The following is an 8,249-nucleotide window of genomic DNA, read 5'->3' on the forward strand; positions in this document are numbered from 1 at the left end:
ATCCCTTTGTCACCTGACCTCCTGACCTCCCAGTATTGATGATAAATCCCTTGGTCACCTGACCTCCTGACCTCCCAGTATTGATGATAAATCCCTTGGTCACCTGACCTCCTGACCTCCCAGTATTGATGATAAATCCCTTGGTCACCTGACCTCCTGACCTCCCAGTATTGATGATAAATCCCTTGGTCACCTGACCTCCCAGTATTGATGATAAATCCCTTGGTCACCTGACCTCCTGACCTCCCAGTATTGATGATAAATCCCTTGGTCACCTGACCTCCTGACCTCCCAGTATTGATGATAAATCCCTTGTTCACCTGACCTCCTGACCTCCCAGTATTGATGATAAATCCCTTGGTCACCTGACCTCCCAGTATTGATGATAAATCCCTTGGTCACCTGACCTCCTGACCTCCCAATATTGATGATAAATCCCTTGGTCACCTGACCTCCCAGTATTGATGATAAATCCCTTGGTCACCTGACCTCCTGACCTCCCAGTATTGATGATAAATCCCTTGGTCACCTGACCTCCTGACCTCCCAGTATTGATGATAAATCCCTTGGTCACCTGACCTCCTGACCTCCCAGTATTGATGATAAATCCCTTGGTCACCTGACCTCCTGACCTCCCAGTATTGATGATAAATCCCTTTGTCACCTGACCTCCTGACCTCCCAGTATTGATGATAAATCCCTTGGTCACCTGACCTTCTGACCTCCCAGTATTGATGATAAATCCCTTGGTCACCTGACCTCCTGACCTCCCAGTATTGATGATAAATCCCTTGGTCACCTGACCTCCTGACCTCCCAGTATTGATGATAAATCCCTTGGTCACCTGACCTCCTGACCTCCCAGTATTGATGATAAATCCCTTTGTCACCTGACCTCCTGACCTCCCAGTATTGATGATAAATCCCTTGGTCACCTGACCTCCTGACCTCCCAGTATTGATGATAAATCCCTTGGTCACCTGACCTCCTGACCTCCCAGTATTGATGATAAATCCCTTGGTCACCTGACCTCCTGACCTCCCAGTATTGATGATAAATCCCTTGGTTACCTGACCTCCCAGTATTGATGATAAATCCCTTGGTCAACTGACCTCCTGACCTCCCAGTATTGATGATAAATCCCTTGGTCACCTGACCTCCCAGTATTGATAATAAATCCCTTGGTCACCTGACCTCCTGACTTCCCAGTATTGATGATAAATCCCTTGGTCACCTGACCTCCTGACCTCCCAGTATTGATGATAAATCCCTTGGTCACCTGACCTCCTGACCTCCCAGTATTGATGATAAATCCCTTGGTCACCTGACCTCCTGACCTCCCAGTATTGATGATAAATCCCTTGGTCACCTGACCTCCTGACCTCCCAGTATTGATGATAAATCCCTTGGTCACCTGACCTCCTGACCTCCCAGTATTGATGATAAATCCCTTGTTCACCTGACCTCCTGACCTCCCAGTATTGATGATAAATCCCTTGGTCACCTGACCTCCCAGTATTGATGATAAATCCCTTGGTCACCTGACCTCCTGACCTCCCAATATTGATGATAAATCCCTTGGTCACCTGACCTCCCAGTATTGATGATAAATCCCTTGGTCACCTGATCCCTTGGTCCTGACCTCCCAGTATTGATGATAAATCCCTTGGTCACCTGACCTCCTGACCTCCCAGTATTGATGATAAATCCCTTGGTCACCTGACCTCCTGACCTCCCAGTATTGATGATAAATCCCTTGGTCACCTGACCTCCTGACCTCCCAGTATTGATGATAAATCCCTTTGTCACCTGACCTCCTGACCTCCCAGTATTGATGATAAATCCCTTGGTCACCTGACCTGGTCTGACCTCCCAGTATTGATGATAAATCCCTTGGTCACCTGACCTCCTGACCTCCCAGTATTGATGATAAATCCCTTGGTCACCTGACCTCCTGACCTCCCAGTATTGATGATAAATCCCTTGGTCACCTGACCTCCTGACCTCCCAGTATTGATGATAAATCCCTTTGTCACCTGACCTCCTGACCTCCCAGTATTGATGATAAATCCCTTGGTCACCTGACCTCCTGACCTCCCAGTATTGATGATAAATCCCTTGGTCACCTGACCTCCTGACCTCCCAGTATTGATGATAAATCCCTTGGTCACCTGACCTCCTGACCTCCCAGTATTGATGATAAATCCCTTGGTTACCTGACCTCCCAGTATTGATGATAAATCCCTTGGTCAACTGACCTCCTGACCTCCCAGTATTGATGATAAATCCCTTGGTCACCTGACCTCCCAGTATTGATAATAAATCCCTTGGTCACCTGACCTCCTGACTTCCCAGTATTGATGATAAATCCCTTGGTCACCTGACCTCCTGACCTCCCAGTATTGATGATAAATCCCTTGGTCACCTGACCTCCTGACCTCGCAGTATTGATGATAAATCCCTTGGTCACCTGACCTCCTTACCTCCCAGTATTGATGATAAATCCCTTGGTCACCTGACCTCCCAGTATTGATGATAAATCCCTTGGTCAGCTGACCTCCTGACCTCCCAGTATTGATGATAAATCCCTTGGTCACCTGACCTCCTGACCTCCCAGTATTGATGATACATCCCTTGGTCACCTGACCTCCTGACCTCCCAGTATTGATGATAAATCCCTTGGTCACCTGACCTCCTGACCTCCCAGTATTGATGATAAATCCCTTGGTCACCTGACCTCCTGACCTCCCAGTATTGATGATAAATCCCTTGGTCACCTGACCTCCTGACCTCCCAGTATTGATGATAAATCCCTTGGTCACCTGACCTCCTGACCTCCCAGTATTGATGATAAATCCCTTGGTCACCTGACCTCCTGACCTCCCAGTATTGATGATAAATCCCTTGGTCACCTGACCTTCTGACCTCCCAGTATTGATGATAAATCCCTTGGTCACCTGACCTCCCAGTATTGATGATAAATCCCTTTGTCACCAACCGTTTCCGTTTTTACCACTCCAGTTACCCAAAAATACTGAGGACTGGTTTAAGTTACTTGTATGTTTTTTGGTGCCTCTCTTCTACCTCAATGTGATGAGAAGGCAGAACTACTTCTAGCTGTCAATGAACTCCTGTTCTGCTTTTAATTCACCTTGTATTTTATGTTTCAAATGATCACCTTCTTTCCCAAATTTTATTTGGAGAGAAAGGTAAAATGTTATGTATAATTTTTTTGTTTTTCAAATGCTATAAATTATTAAAGGGGAAAGAGTTGGTAAAGAAGGCCAAGGTAACCTGTCTGAATGACTATCGCTCCGTAGCGCTCACATCTGTAGCCGTGAAATGCTTTGAAAGGCTGGTTGTCATGGCTCACATCAACACTATCATCCCAGAAACGTTGACCAGCCTTTCATCAGCATTTATTAGTTACAGATGTGAACGCTACAGGGAGATTGGTAATGTAAGCAGGTTACCTTTTGAGTTCTTAGGAACAGGGACAATGGTGGTCAGTTTGAAACAGGCTAGGACAAGGAGATCAGTTACATCATTTCAACACCAGGTGGCACTAAAACATTACGTTTTATACAGAGTATCTGGTCAGTATCAGTATCAAACCCCCTGACATTAATCCATTGTCACTAGACTGTCTAGATTTAAAAAATAAATAAATTAAATATTATACTTAATTAAAAAGGACAGATATTCAAATCTATTTTACTCGATACTGTACATGAATATTCTATAATGTTCTACTTTCCTGAACGAGGCCTACTGTAGCAAAACATTTCCATGTAGTTTCCCTGCCTGTTTGAGACAGTTTGCTTCCATTTGGTCCATAGTGAAAACCATCTTAACGTCCCAGCATACACCTCACCAGACACAGGTCGTCATACTCATAGTGGTGTTCCAAAATAAAAACAGACCTGAAGGTATGAAGTTGCTAGCATCTCAAATTTCAGAGGCCGAATGTTTATAACTATTATTATTATTATTATTATTATTAAAATCAGTAGTAGCTGCAAGGAGTTGGGAAAAGAGAAGGAAGCGAGGCTGAAACACAGCCTTCGTAATCCACAGAGAAGAGAGTTCAGCCAATCATTGAACATCATAAAGGAAGGTGCAGGATCTTGGTCAGCTCCAGAAGGCTAGAGAGGCCAATGTGAGTCAGCACCATGGACAGCTCTACAGGGCTAGAGAGGCCAAGATGAGTCAGCACCTGGACTGAGGGCTTGTAGGCCTGTTGTAAGACAGGTCCTCACCAGACATCACCAGCAACAACATCGCCTATGGGCACAAACCCACCGTCGCTGGACCAGACAGGACTGCCAAAAGTGCTCTGACGAGTTGCGGTTTTGTCTCACCAGGGGTGATGGTCAGATTCACGTTTATCGTTGAAGGAATGAGCGCTACACCGGAGGCCTGTACTCTGGAGCGGGATGACAGCATGACAATGCCACCACCCACACTGCTCGTTCTGTGCGTGATTTCCTGCAAGACAGGAATGTCAGTGTTCTGCCATGGCCAGCGAAGAGCCCGAATCTCAATCCCATTGAGGATGTCTGGGACCTGTTGGATCGGAGGGTGAGGGCTATGGACATTCCCCCGCAGTGGGGTAACATCTCACAGCAAGAACGGGCAAATCTGGTGCAGTCCATGAGGAGGAGATGTACTGCAGTACTTAATGCAGCTGGTGGCCACACCAGGTACTGACTGTTTCTTTTGATTTTGACCCCCCCTTTGTTCAGGGACACATTATTCAATTTCTGTTAGTCACATGTCTGTGGAACTTGTTCAGTTTATGTCTCAGTTGTTGAATCTTGTTATGTTCATACAAATATTTACACATGTTAAGTTTGCTGAAAATAAACGCAGCTGACAGTGAGAGGACGTTTCTTTTTTTTGCTGAGTTTACGTACTCGTAGCTCGTCTATTTTACTATCGACTGATTGTACGTTGCCTAATAGGACCGATGGTAAAGGTAGATTACACAGTGTCTCCTGACCCCTCCTGTCTCAGCCTCCAGTATTTATGCTGCAGTAGTTTATGTGTCGGGGGGCTAGGGTCAGTTTGTTATATCTGGAGTACTTCTCCTGTCCTATTCGGTGTCCTGTGTGAATCTAAGTGTGCGTTCTCTAATTCTCTCTTTCTCTCTCTCGGAGGACCTGAGCCCTAGGACCATGCCCCAGGACTACCTGACATGATGACTCCTTGCTGTCACCAGTCCACCTGGCCGTGCTGCTGCTCCAGTTTCTTTCAACTGTTCTGCCTTATTATTATTCGACCATGCTGGTCATTTATGAACATTTGAACATCTTGGCCATGTTCTGTTATAATCTCCACCCGGCACAGCCAGAAGAGGACTGGCCATCCCACATATGCTCTCTCTAATTCTCTCTTTCTTTCTCTCTCTCGGAGGACCTGAGCCCTAGGACCATGCCCCAGGAATACCTGACATGATGACTCCTTGCTGTCCCCAGTCCACCTGACTGTGCTGCTGCTCCAGTTTCAACTGTTCTGCCTTATTATTATTCGACCATGCTGGTCATTTATGAACATTTGAACATCTTGACCATGTTCTGTTATAATCTCCACCCGGCACAGCCAGAAGAGGACTGGCCACCCCACATAGCCTGGTTCCTCTCTAGGTTTCTTCCTAGGTTTTGGCCTTTCTAGGGAGTTTTTCCTAGCCACCGTGCTTCTACACCTGCATTGCTTGCTGTTTGGGGTTTTAGGCTGGGTTTCTGTACAGCACTTTGAGATATCAGCTGATGTACGAAGGGCTATATAAATAAATTTGATTTGATTTGATTTGATTACCCTCTCGGCGACGGATCCTTACAAGGCATTCGGACCGTCGTCCATGATATCTCAGTCTTTTCCTCCTGCGAATGACGGGAATTAGGGCCCTGTCGGGCGTCCGAAGTAAATCCTTCCTGTCCGACTTCTTGAAGAAGAATTCCTCCAGTACGAGGTGAGTAATCCCTGATATCAAGAAGCTCTTTTAGGTCATAAGCCACGGTGGTTGAAACATTGTGTACAAAATAAGTTACAAATAACGCAAAAAAACACACACAATAGCACATTTGGTTACGGGATCGTAAAATGGCAGCCATCTCCATTATTTTCAATCATCTCTCCTAACGACCGGCATATGGAAACTCCCTCTAGCCCGTGCCTACACCAATCCAATGCTTTTAAACTAGTGAGGAGTAGTGAACAGGGGCACACTTCAGGTTGAAGGAGAGACTATTGGGACGCAGCCATAGAGAGAGAGGTGATGAGGTGCCAGGGGATTGGCTGGTGATGAAGATAGATTAGGCCTGTTATCTGTTATCTGTAATAAGGATAAAACACACAGGGTTGTGGGGGTCAGTATGTGATAAATTCCAGCATTGTCTGTCTGATATCTCCCTACTGGGCAGTAGGGAGACAGACAGGGGAGGAGAGACAGAGAGAGAGACAGACAGACAGAAACAGACAGACAGGGGAAGAGGGTCAGACAGAGAGACAGACAGGGGAGGAGAGACAGACAGACAGAAACAGACAGACAGGGGATGAGGGTCAGACAGAGAGACAGACTGACAGAAACAGACAGACAGCCAGACAGACAGGGGAGGAGAGACAGAGAGAGAGACAGACAGACAGAAACAGACAGACAGGGGAGGAGGGTCAGACAGAGAGACAGACAGGGGAGGAGGGTCAGACAGAGAGACAGACAGACAGACAGACAGAAACAGACAGACAGGGGAGGAGGGTCAGACAGAGAGACAGACAGACAGACAGACAGACAGACAGACAGACAGACAGACAGACAGGGGAGGAGGGTCAGACAGAGAGACAGACAGGGGAGGAGGGTCAGACAGAGAGACAGACAGACAGGCAGACAGAAACAGACAGACAGGGGAGGAGGGTCAGACAGAGAGACAGACAGACAGACAGACAGACAGGGGAGGAGGGTCAGACAGAGAGACAGACAGGGGAGGAGAGACAGAGAGAGAGACAGACAGAAACAGACAGGGAAGGAGAGACAGACAGGGGAGGCGAGACAGAGAGAGAGACAGACAGACAGAAACAGACAGGGAAGGAGAGACAGACAGGGGAGGCGAGACAGAGAGAGAGACAGACAGACAGAAACAGACAGGGAAAGAGAGACAGACAGGGGAGGAGAGACAGAGAGAGAGACAGACAGACAGAAACAGACAGGGAAAGAGAGACAGACAGACAGAAACAGACAGGGAAAGAGAGACAGACAGGGGAGGAGAGACAGACAGAGAGACAGACAGACAGACTTGCAGAGAGAAAAATAAAAACTCTGTCCTCGCTGCCGGATCCTTCCTTATCTTCTGAAACGCTGTTGTGTGATGGGTGAAATTATTGGAGAGTCACATGCTTTTTCACTGTCATTCTATTACATTATACATTCAGTGATTGTCTGTCAGCCACTCGGTTCCTTGTTCCTATTCAGTACAATCTCATTCATACATTTCTCCATTACATCAGAAATAACTTACCGGTGTTACTATGACAACATCTGTTGTAATGTTTTCATTGGACAAGCATGTCACTGTTGAATAAAAGAAAAGCCTGGTAAAGTCACTGTTCAATTCAAGATCAAAATGCTGTCATCACCACAAGTAAATCCCAAACCGGTGAGCACAGTAGAGTTCTACAGCATCGCTTATCATGCCAACCCAGTCCCTCCTTCCTGTGTCTGTATCTCCCTCCAGCCCCTCCTTCCTGTGTCTGTATCTCCCTCCAGCCCCTCCTTCCTGTGTCTGTATCTCCCTCCAGCCCCTCCTTCCTGTGTCTGTATCTCCCTCCAGCCCATCCTTCCTGTGTCTGTATCTCCCTCCAGCCCCTCCTTCCTGTGTCTGTATCTCCCTCCAGCCCAGTGGAGACAGTGGAGACAAAACACATCCCTGAGGAGAGCCTGTGTTGGTGGTGGAGTGGAGACACAACACATCCCTGAGGAGAGCCTGTGTTGGTGGTGGAGTGGAGACACAACACATCCCTGAGGAGAGCCTGTGTTGGTGGTGGAGTGGAGACACAACACGTCCCTGAGGAGAGCCTGTGTTGGTGGTGGAGTGGGGGACAGAACACATCCCTGAGGAGAGCCTGTGTTGGTGGTGGAGTGGAGACAAAACACATCCCTGTGGAGAGCCTGTGTTGGTATTGCGTGTGTCCGACACGTGGGGACCTATTTTGACTCGCTGTCAGTGTTGGCTCAGGAAGTCCAACAGCCACTTAACC

The sequence above is a fragment of the Oncorhynchus clarkii genome, chromosome 9, assembly GCF_045791955.1.
Source record: "Oncorhynchus clarkii lewisi isolate Uvic-CL-2024 chromosome 9, UVic_Ocla_1.0, whole genome shotgun sequence".
Classification (NCBI taxonomy): domain Eukaryota; kingdom Metazoa; phylum Chordata; class Actinopteri; order Salmoniformes; family Salmonidae; genus Oncorhynchus; species Oncorhynchus clarkii.